The 20,765-nt window shown below is 40.3% G+C and overlaps 1 protein-coding gene across 2 annotated transcripts in view; it reads left to right on the forward strand.

Moving 5' to 3' along the window:
* LOC145674551 (uncharacterized) overlaps positions 1-20,765 on the forward strand; it is a 324,837-nt gene that overhangs the window by 137,579 nt on the left and 166,493 nt on the right. The window contains exon 1 of one of the 2 annotated variants that reach the window (XM_081744723.1): positions 3,746-4,056. The exons of the other annotated variant lie outside the window; for it this stretch is intronic. The gene's annotated coding sequence lies outside the window, so the exon portion shown is untranslated. Of the gene's footprint in view, positions 1-3,745; positions 4,057-20,765 lie in introns of those variants that run through there. 2 annotated transcript variants of the gene reach the window in all.

Here is a 20,765-nt window from a genome sequence, read left to right on the forward strand (position 1 = left end):
TAGGAAATCTAATATCCTCGGACGGAAGAAGTGAAAAAGACGTGAGTTTCAGAATAGCGCAGGCTAAACAAGCATTCAATAGGAAAAAGGATTTCTAACATCAAGAAATGTGTCGTTGGATGTTCGAAAACGATTTATTAAGACCCTGCTATGGAGCGTGGCGCTTTACGGATCAGAAACGTGGACATTAAGAGAAAACTGAAATATTCAAGCTGAAAGCATTTGAAATGTGGTATTTGCACAGAATGCTGTTCATATCATGGACTGAAAGGAAAAGGAATGAAGACGTACTAAAGGAAGCTAATGAAGGACGACAAATCATGAAGATAATAGGAAAAAAGAAGAAACAGCATGCTTGGCCATCTTATTCGGCACTCCGATTGGATCACCGTGCTGATAGAGGAAAAGGCACAGGGAAAACCAAAAAGAGGAAGACCAAGAATAGAATATCTAAATCCACTTACGAAGAAGGGTCCTTATCAAAGTATAAAACAGCTCTCCCAAGGGAGAAAAAAAGTTTTAAAATGTCCATGTTGCCCACCAACCTATGGTTGAGGTGAACAAGAAGAACCACACCAATCGCATCACTCTCCAAAACTTATATTCTCCTGGATCCACTTCCTAAAATATTACTTTTACGTTTGTTACTAAATTATAATTATTATTACTAATTATTACTATTACTAGTTATTACTGTTCTTATTTCTTATTACTCATTTTATGTAATATATTTTAATTCCTATATCTGGCCAGCATTTGGAGTAGATTGATTAAAAGTTACCTGTCTTCTGTCTAACATATTCTACCTAGGTACATTACATTGTGTAAAAGACGGCTAAATATAAAACAATATTAAATGATATAAAGAGTTATATTATTATACCTAAAATTTTACAAAATGACGTTTCTGAAACTTTTGTGTATCAAAACTGTTTACGTCTTGCTATGAAATTGCGTCTTGCTGCAAAATCATTAATAACGTCATCAAAATCAAGTTTAAGAATCACGTCATTTTCGATGGCTAAAACAGTTAGATGAACCAGGCTCTTCTGAGAAAGAGTAGATCTCAAATATTTTTTGATTCTTGAGAGTGTGGAAAATATAATCTTTCCGCCGCACAGTTAGTTGCTGGTGTACATAAAAATACTTTAAGGCAACTACTTATGTTAGGATATAAGTCCTGAAAATTTTTCGATATGAGAAATCAGTTAAGTTGCGATAGTGACATTTCTTCAGCACTTCACAACTTCTTTTGAGCTAAAATGGTGATTATGTAGGCCATATTGCTTCCAACCGAGCGAAATAGCTCTGTTAGTAGAGTGTTGGATTCGCATTCGGAAGGTCGTGGGTTCGGTTCTTACCGCCGACTATCCTAACTGGGATTTTTCCTTATTGTTCCATACATCCAGTGTAAAATAGCCTTTAAACTGTATCTGGAATTTGTTGAATAAATAAATACACGCTAATTTGTGAAAGTACGAGTATCGAGTTACCTACTGCTACCCTTTTTAGCAGATCCACCGACAACTGATCAAACCACCATAATAACCACTGACTTATGACAATATTTGCTACGACTAATCTGCTACAATATTATCGTAGTCGCAGCCATTAAAAAAGATTGCTTTCGCTTATTTTATTGAGTCATTGATGAAATATGTATTTTTAATAGTTTTATTGTTTTAAAAGTATCTTTTTTAAAAAAATTGCCGCCCCTCAAAATTTGCCACCGTAATCCCGGACCCATGCCTAAATCCGGCCCTGCATACAACGTGCTCATGGACCGTACTACAGGGATTCTAGTTCCTCATTCACGTCACCTTTACGACAGTATTGATACGTTGCCATAGCGTTAAACTCCTCCTGTTACAGAAGTCTCAAACTGTGTTGACCACTATTGATTTCAATCGATGGTGTGGTTCAAGAGCCATATGTCACATAACCCATAAGAGCCATATATTCTTCTTGCACTAAGTTCAACATGGCGGATTTCCAGATATCCTCCATGGTTCACATTACACCTATGTAGTGGAGCTCTGCGTGAATTCCTCATATCCAACATTTGACCTCAATCGCTCTACTCTTTTCAAAATTAACATGGTATGTCTAGACATTTTCTACGTTCTATCTTCGCACTTTGCCCTCTTTTATTTCCCACTCTATATACGGTCTGCCACTAAACACCCTCTTTTTCTCTATTTCCTTGGTGCTGAATCCAGTGCTAGCAATCATTTTCAGCAATTGAATTCACCAATCGGAATGGCCCCTTTTGAGCGGTATAAATTCTTGATTAACACTCCTATTCAGCTACAAGACTGTGTGAGACAGAAGTTAGTGTTTAAAATAGGATCAGAATCACTCTTCAATTTTATATTGGTCAGGTACTCCCATTCAGGATTGAACTCGGCACTGGCGTCTCTGGCATGTAAAATTTGGGGGGACATCAAAGAAAGTGATTTAAATGGTTGCCTAACCCAACCTGTGTATTATCTTCGATTCTATTTTTTACTTTCTGCTTATCTTCACGGGTCCCCTGAGACATATCAAGAACTCTGTTATAATCGTTTTACAGCCTGAATATTATATACCAAATAAATAAATATAATAATTATTATTTATATCTTATTCTGTCGTTAGTAAATAAATAAAATTAGAATAGAATATTGCATATTTTGTACTTCAAAATATTGGAGGGACGCGTTCCCCTCGTTCCCCCCGCCAGAGACGCCCGTGGAACTCGGGACCACATGCCTGAGGGACACCTGCCTTATTCATTCAGTCGCGAACGGATAAACTGAGACGAAGTAGTCCATGTATATTTATCATGTGATTGACATGTCTACCACCAAAAATCTCTATCTCCCCCTCTTTCAAAATCTATCAGTTTTCTCCTAACACAAATGAAATCTTTCAGTTTTACGGCCCACGGTTATCCCGGCTAGGCTAAAGGAGAATGTGGTGATGAGAAATGAATACCATGGTAGAATTAATAAAGCTGGAGGAAACAGGAGAACCCCGAGAAAACCCAGAACACGGTGTTTGTCCACCACAAAATTTACTTAGCGCGAGCGAGGATCGAATCAGGGACCTCACTCACCAGAGGTGAACGCTCTACCAGTAAGCCACCGTGGCCTCTTTTTTCTAACTTGAACAATGTACTGTAATATTTACTCGTTGAAATGTTGTACTTGCTTGTTGTTTATTTTCTTCATCCAACTTTTGATTTTAAAAAAAATCTCAGGAATTCTCCAATTTCTTTCGGGGTCACCCTGCACATCATCGAATTGTGAATTAATCGAATTTACAACCAAAAATAATGGACATATACCCTTTTACCGGACTTCGATCCGACCTTTTGTTCTCGAGTGGCTGTTTTAGCATCTTTTCGATGCATTTTCGGTTGGTTATAGCGCCGAAAGGAAGCATATTCAGATGGAACGAATTTTTGTAGTGGCCTACTTTGGTCTGATATGGAACCGTTTTAGTGAAATAATAAATATGAAGTATATGAATGAAGATATGAAATAATAAATAAAAATAAGACGATGTCGAAAACTAAGGACCACCCTCGTATATATCATATTTCATAAAAATCAAATAATTTTCAGGTAATTATTTTCGAAATATCAAGAGAACGGGAAAGTTTAATAGTTAAGTCACTGATTTAAGTTTTTATTTATTTATTTGTTTGTTATATTCAGAACATTTTGAAAGTTCTACATATTTTTTGTATTTCGTCAAAAACAGTCATCAGTATATGCTTGAGACAGTAAGTCAAAGAAATCAAAAGGATGTGGTGTAAGATATTTAACGAGTATTGGTAAAATTGGCTGTACGTTTGAGAAAATTGGTTTATTTAACATATCATTGTAGAATATAATATTTCCTAGCAACAATACTCAGTAATAAACGTGATTAATAATATCCAACAATGTAAGAACTTTGAATTGTTTGCAATATGCTGTTTCCCGTCTTTGTGTAAATTATTTTTGGTGAATTTGTTTAAACAATTTTTTTTTAAGAAAATGTACCGTATTGTAAATTTTATATTGTGAGGTAAGTGACCTAGTTCAATTGTAAATAATTATCAATGTAATATACAAATGTAATTTAGACAATGTAAATGTTATATTACAGTTTATTTATTTATTTACTTTTGCTAGTTTTAATAATTCTAAAGAATACAAGTTACATTAAATGTGACATTTATTAACATGTGTGATCGTGCTTCTCAGTTAATGTTTTGCTCGTGATGTGATGTAATGTGATTTTTAGTTTAGCGTCCCTTTCAGTAACAAGGCTATATGAGGCATGGACCTATTGATTAACGTGGAATCCGAACTATATGAGCTCCCATCGGGAATCGAACCCGAGGTTTCCACGCCAAAGGCAATGTTTTGCTCGTAGTTGATATGTTATTAGCGGTATATATCTAATTACTTTTTATTCATTTCCCTTCTGTATACAATGATGAATCATAAGTCTTGCAATATTCTGGTACACAACATATCTGGGGATGCGGTGGCTCAGTGGTAGAGCATTCACCTCCGGTGCTTGGGGTCTCTGGTTCGATCCCAGCTCGCGCAGTGTGGACTTTGTGGTGGACAAACACCGTGCTCGTGGGTTTTCTCGGGGTTCTCCCGTTTCCTCCCACTTTCTTCATTCCACCATTTCACTCATTTCTCATTATCACCGTCTCCTTTAGCCTAACCGGCATAACCGTGGGACGTTAAACTTAAAGATTTCGTTTCATTTTTCACAACATATCTGTACAGGGCCGCACCCACGTGGGGGGTCCATCGGGTGTGAACCTCTCAAAACTTTGTAACTCGACATACATTTATACACTTCCTTGATAAAACTGTACTTGTATAGAAGAGAAATGATTTATGTAGCCTAAAGGTTTGATCTTACATTTCTTTCCCACTCTTTCTTTTCTTATAAAACAATCTAGTTTTATCATTTTTTCTGTAGCTACTTAAGAATAATTTACCACCTTTTCGGGTATATAATAACAATGATTCAGTACTACATAGACGTAGTGTCTAGTATTGTTGGACCCCTCCCAACCAAAATTTCTGGGTGCGTGCCTGAAAGCAAATTAACACTCAAGGAATAGCCATTGTACTTGAGTGTCTGCAGGCACCTTACTGCCAATTTCTTGATTCCACGTCGATTTCACGTCTTGTCCTTAGAGTCAATGAAGGCAGTCACTGATCTCCTGCTAGTTGGTGAAACATTGTGATTTCAGGAGGTGGGCCATGCACCGATACAAGTAGTAATCTGAAAAGGCAAGATCAGGACTATATGTCAGGTGTGGCATCAGTTCCATATCATTAAGTTCCTTATTTTTTGTGGAATTTTGACTTGAGTGTGGCTTTGCATTATTCTATTGCAGCAGAATGTGAGTTCGGTTCACAAATGCTGGATATTTCTTGTGTACACCCACTCCAACTGTTCGGAATAAAGGTCAGCATTGATGGTACAATCGTTAGGGATAAACTTATACTGAATTACTCCCTCGTAGTTCCACCACACATATAGCATGACTTTATGCTCAAAACGGCCTGTTTTACTACCGGTTCTGGAAGTTGACTCTTGCTCAACCATTCGTCTTGCAGGTTCAGATTTTTGAAAACACTCGTTTTCGCATGTGACAATCCGTTTCAGAAAACGCACATTACTGCAACAGAGGTCAGCACATATCTACTTTCATCTGGGCCTGAGCTGAAGTCAATCCATGTGTCACAATACGGCAGCTCCTCACGGTTTTTCCAAGTTCCTGAAGGTGACACAGTACTTTGCTATGGACTGGAACATGTCAAGTAGACTTGAGAATCGTCGTGTGCTGGTGGATGGATTTTCCTCAATGATGCGTCGTTTGAATCTGTCACCCTGTGGAGGCCGAACCTTGTGTGAATTTCGACATTTTTCAACTCACACGAAATTACTTAAACTAGCGAGTTGCTGTAATTACTGTGGTTGACTGCATCTTCCCCTTTCGTATGACAAATGTTTTGGATTACTGCCGCAGCGTTACAGTCAAGTTCCAACTCATTCAGTAACAATTTACGTATCAGACGTTGTTCAGCACTCAGGGCCACTGCCTCTAAAAACTGAAGATACGGACGGAGAAGTTGACTCAACTTTGCATGTTCTTTAATTTAAAATTTTATGGTTTCAAATACCTCAACATAATATTGGAAAATTTTACTGGATGATATGTAGAAGAATACACCTTTCGTTGCGTTGAATCGTGAACTTCAGCTTCGTGAAAGCATATTTCGTAACAGTAGTAACTTCTTTAACACATTAGAAGACTTTCTGCCCAAAAGGAACTACATTTATGGCCATCATAGCGGTTCTTTTCTAAAATGAATGCGTGATTGTCTAGATTAGCTAGATACGTCTGTAAGGGTACATTTTTTTTCTGAGTGTAAATTGGGACACTTTTCTGAAGCTTTGCAGCCGAATGGTAGAAAGTTAAGAATATAATCAGCATGTCAATTATTGACAGTTTACTTTAGTGTGAAACTTCAGCTACAGGGTGCACTGGAATTTCGCTCCGGAAAATCAGTGTTTTGTGGAACTCTCGGGAGTGTTCTTGCGCTGCACTTGTCCTTAACAGCATTTGGACTATTATTATTATTATTATTATTATTATTATTATTATTATTATTATTAGTATTATTATTATTATTATTATTATTATTATTATTATTATTATTATTATTATTATTATTATTATTATTATTATTATTATTATTATTATTATGGGCTTATCTGTCAAACCAGTATTAGTCTCTGAGACTTATCTACACGTACTGCGAATAGCTTGCTACAGTTTACATTCAACTCCCAGAAGCATTATTATTATGGTTAGGGTTATAAGACGTCCCCTATTACCCGGAGATGTTCTCTTTTTGGAGCTTAAAAAACGTCCTTTTTAAAATATCACGAAATGCTCTCTTTGTGAGGGTACAGAAAACTGCTTTATTTTTAAAGTCAGTTGACATATGACTGGCAGCGAAACCAGCTCTCAGGGCTCGAGCAGAACTAGATACAAGCTCTATGCGAATACTTTTAACCTAAGGGGACTCCTAAAGTTCGTGTGCTCCGTTACCACCGCCACTGGTATATACAGAGTGTCCCGGGAGGAAGTGGCAATGCTTTAGAAAATCATAGTATGGGTGATTCTAAGCAAAGAAGTTCATATCAACATTAGTCCAATTTTGAACGATAATTGAGATATGGACAGAAATAAAAACGAAGTAGAAAAACGAAAACAGAAAACAGTGCAACACGTAACTTATTGAAATGTAAGTGTACTTGTGTAAATAAATACTAAAAGGGACATGCTGATACTAATTGTTATTGCATTAATTGTGGTTCAGCAATAACTAGTACATGACAATTAAGCACTGGCGGATTAAACCAAACCTCTTGGGGGGGGCTCTTTGTTGTGGAGTGGAATATGTTCCCATAAATTACCCCTCCCCCCCAAAAAAAGAAAGGTAAAACGGATTCAGGAGAAAAGGGTAAAAGATATAATTGCTACGGAATTTTCACCACAATGCCCCCTCGCCCAAAACGATATTCTGTCTACAGGCCTGCTCGTGGCTATGCTTTACTAAATATTTCGCTAGAAAAATATCAGGTTAAACATTTCTTAGAACGCTCATAATGTTTCTGTATTTTAGTAAAATGAATTAGACAAAAGGACAAAAGAACTTACGAGAAGTTACAACGCAAAACACGCTTTTTGGTGAATACCAACCAAGGCGTATCTGTCGATATAATATTGTCGCGATCTACGACAATGTTCCTGTGACATTCAAAAGTGCTAGTCCGCCTACTTTCTCCATTCCACCATTTCATTCATTGCTCACCAGCACCGTCTCCTTTAGCCTAGTCCGCATAACCATGGGACGTAAAGCTCAAAAATTTAATTTTCATTTTTTCCATTCAGTCGCTTTTCGCCAGAACGAGATCGCAACAACGTTTACCGTCGGTGCAATGTGGATTAAGATCGTTCTGCATTGGACACACTCGAATGCAGGGTTACAAGTATGCACAGCAGTTTTCAAATAGTCACGCGAAGATCTTCGTCACTGGTGGCCAAGGCTTCAAACGCAGTCCGTGATAGAGTTTCACCTTCCTCTTTAATTCTCTTCCATTTAGAAGTACAGATTGCAAATTCAGAACTAAGGAGGGAAAACAGCATTTTTTCTTCAGTTCCGATAGTTTCTTAAGTCCGATAGTTTTAGAACGCGGAGGTGTTGCTCAGAGTTTTGTCAGTTGCACGTGTTGGCAATAGAATGTTGAGTCCGTATACGTTTAAAGCTTCCGACGCAAGACGCATTTTGAGGTCTTCTACGATCGACTCTATCAACGGAATGTGGACAGTTCTTCAGTAGTAAGATGTCGTGTCATCTGCCCTGAAGTGAGTACGATGTGTTTGTCTTTGGGTGAGATAAGGAATTCGAATCTGCACGTCGACACTGGCAGCCATTCTGGATATTTCTTCGAAAATTGCCTTGAATTCTTCTTTGCTGTTTGAACGCTTCTTGTTTAATGCTGCGATATTGTCTTGAATGACAATTGACACTGCGTTCATGTCTAAATCCATCTTCTGCAAAACTCGATGAAGGAGAGAGTTATTGTGAGAACATCCTGAAGACAAGTAATAGTTACGATAAACTCGCTGTCGTGCATGGCAGAAGAAAGTGCCCGTGCTTTGGCTGTATCTAACTTGGATCACTTGGAACACACTGTAGAGCCTCACTAATTTTTTTGAAATTTCAAGTGAAATTGTAACACCATGTCGTTCCGTTCAACCCATCTCGGTTCACAAAATGTCTCCAATTGGCCACCAAGCGCAAGCTTAAGGACAGTATTACGTTTTGACGATGCGGTGGAAAACACAATGATCTCTTTCATTGTTCCCAGACATTTCCTCACCCACTATACTGACGATGACCTGAAGATGGACAAGTTGAGGCTGTGATTGCAATATGAACAGTACGGCGCGTTTGAAGCCTCCTTCTGGATCTCCTGCATTGCCCCGCGACTCTGAGAGGTCATGACGGCGCAACCATCTGTACCAATACCAACGCAGTTTTTCGGGTCGAGTGAGAAGTCTCGTAGCAAAGATAGAGCAATTTTTTCAATTTTCCCTGCAGTCAGTGAGAGTTCGGGCTGTTCTGCGTCTTCGGATTCCGAGCTCGAACCAATGTCCTCACGTTTCAGCTCTGCTGATCGAGGATCAATGAAACGGAAGCAGTCTTCTCTTATTTCACCCATGTGTTCGTACCTTAGAATCAAAGACAGATGAGATGTGTGCGAAACGTCCGTAGTCTCATCAAGCATAATAGAATAAAACTGGCCCTCCCGCACTCGATTGACAACAGTATAGACGTGATTTCTCATCCACAACCCACAATGAGGGCATTTTGTGTGGTTTTATTGGCAAAATGGTCCTTTTCGATGCTTTCTTCCAGTGATTCTTTAAGACCTCGTTACCACAAGTCATTCTAAATTTGCCCAATTCTCGAAAATTGCCCTCGTTGAACTTAGTTTCTACACCGCCACCATCTGAGGTCCAATTATCCGCACAAGCATCTTCCCTGTGGCTTTGAAAAGCGATGCCTTGAGTTCCAAGGAATATCACATTCAACAACATTAATTCAGTTTGTTGCGATTTAGGATTACTTGTCTTCTTGACGAGTTGATTTGATTCTCGATTGGTTTCACTGGTTCCCAGTAGTTTTTCAAAACGTTTTTCCGACCTCAACAGCGTTAATGTACTATTATGCATTTTTGTGAGTTTCTAAAATACCGTAGAAAGTAACGAATTTTTTCAAAGGTTTAGTCACAAGAGTTTAGAGAGGCATGTTTATTCGATAGCCGCCAACCAAACCCGTTGCAAAAATTTAGCAATATTTACAAAAAAAAAAAAAAAAAAAGACGCCTCTCATGGGAAAGATCTAGCCATGGATAGTTTTCCTGATGTTATGGCCTCAAGTAAAATCGTCCTTCTTCCTGAAATTTATCTGATATTATGACTCGAGTTATCGTTAGCGCAAACGCGGCATGCTGGACAGACACAATTTTTAAATAGAATTTAAAGAATTAACCCTCTTTTGAAATAATGCGAGAACGATCCCAAACCTTCGTTCGTGTAGCGGTAAGCTACAAGCAACAGTGAGTGTAATTTTAATATTTTGGAGTGCTCTTGGGGGGTGGGGCGATTGCCCCTCTCGCTTCCCCTTTAATCCGCCCCTGCAATTAAGCAATTAAGTAATGATGAAACCTAAAACATTAACACGAGCTGTTCAGTACTGACATAAACGAATGTGTGGAGGGGAGAGGGTCACAGCAGGTCACATCACATTCTCAAAAATGCCACCACCAATATCAATGCACTTCTGAGCGCAACGGAGGACATCTAGTATTGCCGTACGACGCTCGCAATGATGTTTGCGGATTAGCTCAGAAGCATTAATAATGCAAACCTGCAATTTATCCCTTAAATTCACCCTTTCCCGGTAACCCCCCCTATTTTACCCACTCCATAAACAAGAATTAAGAGAAGTGCAGCCAGGAGAATGAGGTGGACAAGTAAGCAGACTACTGCGACCAGTCTATTGAGTAGTGTAGGTGGCATTCAGGTGTTCAAATGATTAACCGACTAGCATGAGCATGTTCCCCGTCATGCTGCAAAATAAGTTCCACCTTGTGTGCAAAGAAATATTGCCTAACTAGTTCGTCAAATCATTTTGTAACAGATGAAACTACCGCTTGTTCATTCATGCGTACATGAAGGATAAAGGGAGCAACAAGAATATTGCCAACCATGTCATACAACACACTATGGAAATTGGGTTGTGTTAGCGTTTTTCCGACCCCAAGGGTTTCTATTACGGCTATTATTCATAGCAGTATGAGCGAAGGTCAACTCATCAGTGCATACAATATATGGCACTTGGACTGTATTGTGTAGTAAGTAACCAATGACAAAGGCGTGAAACGTAATCAGCAGGATGTAAGTGCTGCACCGGTTGGTGATGAAATGGATAAAATTATCCATATGTAGTCTCCGCCACACACAGGTGCGTAAAATAAGCAGGTTTGTTGACATTCGGCTGGTAATAACGTAGAATTTCGTTGTACAAGGACAATTATTTCCTCCTGGTTTTCTACAGATTGTCTTTTTTTCTTTCTTTTACATTTGAACGTCACTTTAACACTGGGAACTGTTTCACCTTCTTTCAAACATATAACTTATTAGTAAATACTGCCTTATACGTAATGGGAAACATCTTGTGTATTCTTCAACAGCCGCCTAAGAATTTCTATTACAAAACCCATACGCAAACATTATGTCCCCACACTCCTTGCCATTTTACAGAAGCTTTGTGTGAAGTGCTTCGGAAACTACCCAGGTAAAAGTAGCCAACAAACATGAATGTGTTCTCCGTGTATGTGTGACAATTCGATGAGTAGATATTTCGCATGTGCTTGCTTGGGAAACTTGGGAACTCGATATGAAACGTTCCTAATGGACAATCATTTTAACAGGTATGAGCTTCGAAATTACTATTTAGTAATTGTCAGGGAACTTGATGGTTTATTTATTAGCTACTACGTATCTCTATCCTACTTTAATAAATCATTTACTTACAAATCATGAAGTGCATTGATCTTGGTGCTGCTACTTTTATTTCTGTTCATATCTCAAGTTTAAAATCGGTCCCATGCTCATATGAACATTTTTGCTTATAATCACCCAAAGTATTGCCACTTCCTCCCAGGATACCCAATAGAAAAACTGAAATGAAATCTTTAGCTTTTACGTCCCACGGTTATGCCAGTTAGGCTAAAGGAGATGGTGATGATGAGAAATGAATGAAATGGTGGAATTAAGAAAGTGGGAGAACCCCGAGAAAACCCACGAGCACGGTGTTTGTCCACCACAAATTCCACACGGCGCGAGCTGGGATCGAACCAGGGACCCCAAGCACCGGAGGTGAACGCTCTACCACTGAGCCACCGCACCCCCGGATACCCAATAGGGTCTATCTATCTATGTATAAGTGTGGACCATTTATCTTGATACGGCCTAACTAATAGACAGAGAACGTTGAAATTTTATACCATGCAAATATCGGCAAATGGACGTTGTTTGACATATTGATATACCATCTGGTTAACGGTGTTTCCAACCGAACATAATGTTGATTTTTTTTTTAAATGGCATTAAGTCAGATTATTGTATACTTCAAAGAGCATGGAGAAAATCCCATTAAAATCCTCTTATGGTTCGGAAATCGTGTTAGACGTGGAGTTGGTGAAGGCAGTTGGAGGCGTTGTAACTGCGGGTCCCCTGAGCATAGTGGTGATGTCAGAAATCGGGCTTTCGTCTCGAAGCTCCAGAAGTGGGGTCCCGAAGTTTTGTGCTCGGGTCCATGGGCGTCCGAAGGGGGCAGGGGCCCAGACTTCCTGGCTCACGAAAATGTATACGTAATACAGCAGACCACGTATATTTAATACCAGAAATACCAGACGTAATATAGCAATCATGGAGATGCCCCCCCCCAAAAAAAAATTCTTCGGGGGCCACTGCTCGGGTCTCTTCTATTCCTCTTTTAAACATGGAGTTGTTGGACCGGGTAGTGACGTTAGAAAGGCTCGGGTCATCTGAGTAGAAATCGGGCCCTGGCCTCGAAGCCCCAGAAATGGGGTACCGAAATTTTGGGCTCGAGTTCTTCAATTACTCTTTTAAACATGAAGTTGTTGGATGCAGGTGATGGCATTGGAAAGGTTTGACTGTCCTGTGCACAGTCGTGATCTTAGAACTCGGGCCCGAGGCCTCAGGAATGGGGTCCTGAAGTTTGTTGTCTGGGGTCCCTTGTATTCGCATATTAGTTATGGAGTTCTTGGACGTGGGTGGTGGTATTGTAAAGGTCTGAGTCCCCTTAGCACATCGATGATGTCAGAAGTGGAACCCGAGATCTGAGGCCCCGAAATTTTGGGATCAAGTCCTTTGTATTTCTCTATTAGACATGGAGTTGTTGGACGAGGGTGATGGCATTCGAAAGGTTCTGGTCCATTGAGCAAAGCGGTGATATCACAAATTGAATCCGGGCCCCGAATACCCAAAAATAGGTCCAGAAGCTTTGCTCTCGGGTCACTTTTATTTGCATGTTGAATTGATGTTACTGGGAGTGGCTCTTAGTGTTGGAAAGGTCCGGGCCCCTAAGCACAGCAGTGATACCAGAAATCGGCCCTGTGCCCCGAAGCTGATTGCTGATTTGATTTTTTAACGTCCCTTTCAGCAGAGAGGCTATATGAGACGGGACCTACTGGCTAACGTGGAATCCAAACCACATGAGCTCCCGACGGGAACCGAACATGGGTCTTCCACGCCAAAGGCGCGTACGCTAACTGCTTAGCCACGAAGGGAGTTCCCTAAGCTCCGAAGCACCAGAAATTGGGTCCAAATGTTTTTGATTGTGTCGCGATGTCTTTGTCATGGCTTAAAGTCAATAACTGATTGCTCAATAAAACCATCAATTCAGCTATATATATATATATATATATATATATAGGGAGTCCATAAAGTCCTGTAGGAAAGTAAAGCTCTATAACTTGGAAACTGTTACGTTTAAGTGTATAAATTTTTCGGGTTGGAAGAAGGGAAGTTCAAAGTTTTGTTCTGGCTACAATGCTCAATGCTGGCCACAATGCTCGATGACGTTTGCGCTGGTAATCACGTGACTTAAGATGACGTCTATTAAAGAAAAGGCACAATGTGTTTTGTGGTTTGCAGAATTAAAATCTTGCGTTTCAGTGCGGAGAGAGTTTCAAACAACGTATGGGAAAACACCCCGAGCAGAAACAAGTATCAAGAGGTGGTACGAGAAGTTCAAAGAAACGGGAAGTGTGTCAGATTTACTACGCAGTGGAAGGCCAGGAACGAGTGACGATGTGATTCACACGTTGCAGGACAGCGTAGCCAGAAGTCCAATGAAGTCGCTTAAACGTAGGTCATTGGAACTGGGAATACCGAAGTCAACGTTACACAAGATCGTACGCAAGAATTTGAAGGTCCGGCCCTATAAGTTAAAATTTGTGCACGAGCTGGTGGAGGAAGACTGTGATATGAAAATGGAATTCTGTGAGTCAATGCTCACCTGCTTACAAGAAGATGGTGACTTCCGTCTCGATTTCTGTTCTCAGATGAAGCCACATTTCATGTGTCGGGAAAAGTGAACAGGCACAACAGCCAAATTTGGATGGTGGAAAATCCACGTGAATTCGAGGAGCACAAGCGGGGTAGTCCCAAAGATAATGTGTGGTGTGCTGTTTCAATGGCCACATTATCGGCCCTATTTTCTTCGAGGAAGAGACGGTAAATTGTAACAATTATCTGAACATGCTACAGACATTCCTTTTGGCAGAACTTACTAGGTTAGGCATCCTTAATGAGGTCCACATGCAACAAGATGGGGCACCGTCGCACTATGCCCTTCAAGTTCGACAGTTTCTTAACGAAGAATTTAAGGAGAGATAGATTGGCCGAAGAGAACCCACACCTTGGCCTGCAAAATCACCAGATTTGTTGCATTGTGATTACTGGCTGTGGGGACACGTGAAGACCAAGGTGTATTCGCAGAAGGCAACTAATCTGCACGATCTCAAGAACAAAATAACTGGTGTGATTTTGAACATTCCAGACGAGCACCGCCAACACGCAATTCTTGGTTTCCCAAAAGGACTGCAAGAGTGTTTGGACGTGAATGGTGCACAATTGGAGGTTTGGCGTTGAACCTTAACTAGCTGAAACAAAACTTTGAACCTTTCGGTAAGTACACCAAAAAGTATTTGTTAGTACATTACGAAGTTTCCAAGTTATACAGTTTTACTTTCCTGCAGGACTTTATGGACTCCCTGTATATATATATATATAAAGCGAAACTTTGCACGAAGCAACTATAAGGACGGGGACATCTTTGTATGTATTAAACAAACACATCCAACAGTGTTGCCAACCTAATATAAAATTATGTTTTTTCAAATGGCACTACGTCAGATTATTACATATTTCAAATCAACATGTCAAACGAAAACTTAAAATACCATATTTATTATTCAGTTTTGCAAACTAAGGATGTTATAGTATCACAAACATCCAAAGATTGGAAGTTTCTACCACACGTACAACGCAACGGAGATGGACAAGATTATGCACATCGAAAGTACCGTAGCGTTGCAAACCCTTGCCATGGTATGACGTTTTTCGAATGAATAGGAACGAAGTTACCAGGTCTTAAAAATTTGAATTTTTGAAAGGCTTTATTTCGAAACAAATGCTTTGATAAATTTCATATCTAGTTAAATGTATGGTTTACAATGAACGCACAAATTATTTTGCAGTTTACAGCATTTCGATATCTCAAATTGTTCCGGAGATATGATAAATATTGATACAGTTCGCAGCACCGTTGGAACGCTAAGGTACTTTCGATGTGCATTATCCTATTCATCTCCGTTGTGTTGTATGTATGGTAGAGACTTCCAAACTTGGGTTATTTGTGATACTATAACATCCTTAGTTTGCAATACTGAATAATAAATATGGTATTTTAAGTTTACGTTTGACATGTTGATTTGAAATATGTAGTAATCTGATGCAGTGCTATTTGAAAAAAAAAAAAAACAACATAACTTTATATTAGGTTGCCGACATTGTTTGTTGGGTGTTTGTGTTTTATACATACAAAGATGTCCCCCTCGTCATTATATATAGTTGCTTCGTGGAAAGTTTCGCTTTTCTCTCTTTTTTGGTTTCTCCGTTATAGCGGATGATCCAGATAAATTGTCCATCCTGTATTATATATATATATATATATATATATATATATATATATATATATATATATATATATATATATATATAGGGTGTCCCGTAAGTCCGTTTACATAGGTCATCTCGGTAACTATTGAAGATAGGAAAAAATGATAAGAGAGTAATGTCGTTGAAAAGTATGTGTTTTCAATCTAAAATGTTGGAATTTTCGGAATTGGACCAACCGTTTGGGCTCTACACTGGTATAGCTCCCAATGGTAAGGAAAAATGCAACGTTGCCACGTCTTTGTTGGAAAACAATGAAGGTAAGTGCGTGTGGTTAGAAGTATCCTGGACCAACGAAAATAGAAGGGACGGCTACAATGAAGGATATCAAGAAGGATCACACGCAGTCAATCCAAGGCAATGGCGTCGCCATCAGAAGGGGAGGGGGCAGGTATGAAAAAGAAATTGAATTGAATTTATTCATGGCACACGTGTATTCCTTGCTTAGTGATGTCAAACAGATGAGACACGAGGGCAATTGAATAAAATTAAAAAGGCCCTAAGCGCCAAAACTCAAAAACCAGGGAAAAGTCGATAAGCATGAGATATCGCAATACAAGTTAAACAGGTACTATGACCATGTGAGTGTTTTAAAACAGAAACAACAACTTTTAAGCTATATACTTCTTACAAATGTATTGTGCTTGGTACTAAGACAACTTTAAACGATGCAGTTCAATTCTGCTTTTTGTGGCACTTAGATTATGTCTCGTTATTCAATTGTTGTCTCGTCTAGGAACAGAAGCGCCAGTTTCCAGACGAGTTCAAACGAGACATTAATTATGTCGTACCCAGCCGCTGGTGTTGGGGTAGAGTACCTGCCTGCCACATAGCGTTTGGGTAGGTCGAACTTGGCACGAAACCTGTTCCGACGGGTCATACTGACTGAAGTTTCTCTTGGTTTCCCTCAGTCCTCCGGGTGCATACCGGGATGGTCCCTTCTCTCAAGCCAGGGCCGCTTCCTTTTCCAGTCCGATATTCACCTAAGGGGTCGATGTGACCTTGAAGTAGAGGCTCGATCTCTCCTTGTGTCATTTCCTTGAACAAATAAATAAATAAATCTTGGTGAGCATCGTTATTCATTTCTAGGTCTCAGCTTGGCTCTTAAACTTGTTGCCTCATCTCATTTCGTTGAATGATTGTCTAATGTCGTGTATGAGTTTTCGAAACGAAACAAGACACGAGAATATTTTGGTCTCGTGAGCAATACTACTTGTATCATTGGAAAAGGATTTAAAAATGTAGAAGCCAGCTATTTGAGATGTACCATCCCAGCATTCGTCTGATGGGCGACACAGGCATACCATCGTTCTTCCTTTGACAAATGAATGACATCAACAAAATCTAAGTCATGCAAGGTGTACCAGTGCTTGTCATCTACTTGTTAAATAAATATACATAAAAAGGCTACTGGTTCAAAAAACACTGTTACTCACTTTAATCAGCTAATTCACCTCAGTGTCACCAGGCATGAGAGCGCTTAAAAATGAACCAATGTCCTGACCGAGGTTTGAATGGCCGCATGACCACATGAATAACCTGTATTGTAGTTAGACCCATGACAGACTGAGCTACGGCGAACTGTATAGGAGCTGGAAAACAGTCGAAATGAAATAAATGAAGAAAGGAAAAGGTAATTCCTGAATTGGGACACAGTAACTCTTCAAATCTGCGTTATATGATGGGAAATTCCGTTGAAGGTAGACAGAAGCAGGAGAGGAGGATGCCGTCAAATATTGCAGAAAGCCCCACTGAGCGATTTTCTTAAATGAGCATAGTGCTATGATATGCCTATTTTGCCCGAGTGTCAGAGTGTCACGTAATCAAGCACGAGCAACACGAGAGTCATCTTTCACTTCCCGTTTAGTTCTGTTTCTGCTGTTCTGTGTTGAAGTATGTGTTGCATTCAAGTGGTGTGTTGAATTGGCGTTCGTTAGTCTCCGTGTGTATGAAGAATAGTGACTATGTATTCACCTGCAAACAGAGCGTAAATTATCCTTCACACATCCGGTTCGAGTATACGTGCGGCTGCAGAACAGTTTCATCACCGCCATCCACAGCTCCCATTGTCACCAAATAGAATGATTGACAAATTATTGACACGCATTGCCTTTGACCGACCTCGCTCTGGCAGACCGCAATCTGTTACCGACGATGGCACACTCGTTGAAATTCTGGCTAAAGTTACGTGCAGCACAACGCAATCGATACGAAAGGGGGCAAAGAAAGTAATTCTAGCCGAATGTCTGTCCAAAGAATTCTGAACAGGCAAAATTTTCATCCCTTCAAGGTATACAGTGTGTTTCGAAACAATACCGACAACGTTTGGGAGGTGATTCCTGACACCAAGGTAAGACAAAAGTATAGACCATTCTGGGTGCACAAATGCATGCTTTCGGAGTTATAGGCTGCCGAAAATATGAAAAAATGAACTTCGAAGGTCCATAACTCCAAAACTATGAGACCTACCGTAGTCGGGTCAAGACTTCACTTAGGAACCAACGTGTACCCTATCCAAATATCCATGTTTAAGAATCCTGCGGTACTTCCACAACAATTTTTGTAGAGGTAGTTTGAGAGTACTTCAAATTTTATGCCCGTAGCAAAACTCACTCTATTAAAATTGTTGCGTGAGTGCCTTAGGATTCTGAACCATGTATTTTTGGATATGGCACATACTAGTTCCTAAGTGAAGTGTTGGTCTGATTACGGTAGGTCCCATAGTTTTGGAGCTATGAACCTTCTAAGTTCATTGTTTTCATATTTTCGGCACCCTATAACTCCGAAAGGAAGCATTTGTGCACCCAGGTTGGTTTATAGTTTTTGTCTTATCTTGGTGTCAGGAATCACCTCCCAAACGTTGTCGGTGTTGTTTTGAAACACCCTGTATTTCGTGCAGGAGTTGCATGGAGATGATGCCGACCAACGACGCGAAATCTGTAAACGGTTTACACGCACACAACATAAACAACCCAACCTTGCGGCTAACATCATGGTATCCGACGAGGCAACATTTAATCTTAATGGAACTGTTAACAGATAGAACTAAGTGTATTGGGCAGACAGAAACCCTCATGTTGCCGAAGTTTCCAATAATCAAGATGGTCCTCGTATAAATGTGTGGTGTGCAATTCATAGTAATATTCTGGTGGGTCCTGTGTTCCTAGAGGGGAGATTAACAGGTAAAACCTATCAAAACCTACTACAAGCAATACCAGAACCTTATTTGGACAACTTGCCTCTCGCAAACCCCAGCATTTTTACTGCCAACAGGATGAAATGAAATCTTTGAGTTTTACTTTCCATGGTTATGCCAGTGAGGCTAAAGGAGACGGTGAAGATGGGAAATGAATGAAATGGTGGAATGAAGGAAGTGGGCGAAAACGGCAGAACCCCGAGAAAACCCACGAGCACGGTGTTTGTCCACCACAAAGTCCATGCCAACAAGATGATGCGTGACCGCACTTGAGTGTCAATCTTGGACAATGGTTGGATGCAGCAGTTAGTGGACATCGTATCGAGCGTTAAGGTCTGGTGGAGTGATTACCAAAATCGCCTAATTTAACACTGCTTGATTTTTTTTTAATCCGTCGTGTATAGGGTTCGCCAACGTACAATTGCTGCTTTACAACATAATATTCGTGAGGCCTAGTGCCTATTACCACGGAGACTCTGCAACGCGTTAGGGCAAAAGTTTGCGACATTGTATGGCAATTTGTGCACATTTGTGAACATCACTTCAAACATCTAATTTGAGCACAGTTGCAGCATTGTTTTACCTGTTTCAAAATCTTCCAACAGGTAGGTGACTTCAAGTGAATGGGTTAGGTTAGGTGCGGTATCCCTTGTCAGTGTCCCAGTCCTTTCTCTTCTTATCATTCATTTGTCAAAGAAATAAGGATGGTATGTCATTGTCGTCCATCAGACGAATGCTGGCTTCTACATTTTTAATCCCTTTCCAATGATATAAGTAGTATTGGTCACGAAACCAGAACATTCTCGTGTCTCGTCTCGTTTCGGAAACTCATACACGACACAAGACAATCATTCAATGGAAAAGATGAGGGAATAAGTTTACGAGCCGAGACGAGACCTGCAAATGAATAATGATGCTCACCAGCCGCGAAACTTTATTTATTTATTTGTTCAAGGAAATGATACACAGAGAGATTGAATCTCCACTCCGACGTCACATCAGCCCTTTAGATGACTGTAGGACTGGAGAAGGAAGCCACCCAGGCCTGAGAGAAGAGACAATCCCGGTTTGCACCTGGAGAGCGTGAGAGAAACCAGAAGAAACCTTAGTCGTCATAACGTCCCGTCGAAGCAGGTTTCGTGCCCAGTTCAACCTACCTATTAGTGATGTCAAACAGCTCGGTTCAACTAAACCAACAGCTCGAGCCGGCTCGATTGGAATGAGCCATTGGCTCTGTTCGGCTGGGCTCAGGTATGCCAGCGGTTCGAGCTGGCTCGGTTCGGCTCCGCTCAGAAGAGCCTTTGGCTCGAGCCGGCTCGATTCAGGTGAGCCATCGGCTGGCTCGGTTTAGCACAAATGAGCTGAGTGCTCAAGCCGGCTCGGTTGGGTGTGCTGTTGGCTCGGTTCACTTTTCGGTTCGGCTCGATGGTGAACAAGCCGTGAGCCGAACCGCTCGAGCCCTTCAAGATTAACCCAAATGCTGTGTGACAGGCAGGCACGCTACCCCTACACCGCCAACTGGGTACGAGATAATTAATGATTCGTTTGAACTCGTCTGGAAACTGGCGCTTCTGTTTCTAGAAGAGACAACAATTGAATAATGAGACAGGATCAATGTCGGATTTACGTATAAGATAAACAAGCTATAGCTTA

Source organism: Thermobia domestica, chromosome 17 (assembly GCF_964235325.1).
Source record: "Thermobia domestica chromosome 17, izTheDome1.hap1.1, whole genome shotgun sequence".
Lineage (NCBI taxonomy): Eukaryota > Metazoa > Arthropoda > Insecta > Zygentoma > Lepismatidae > Thermobia > Thermobia domestica.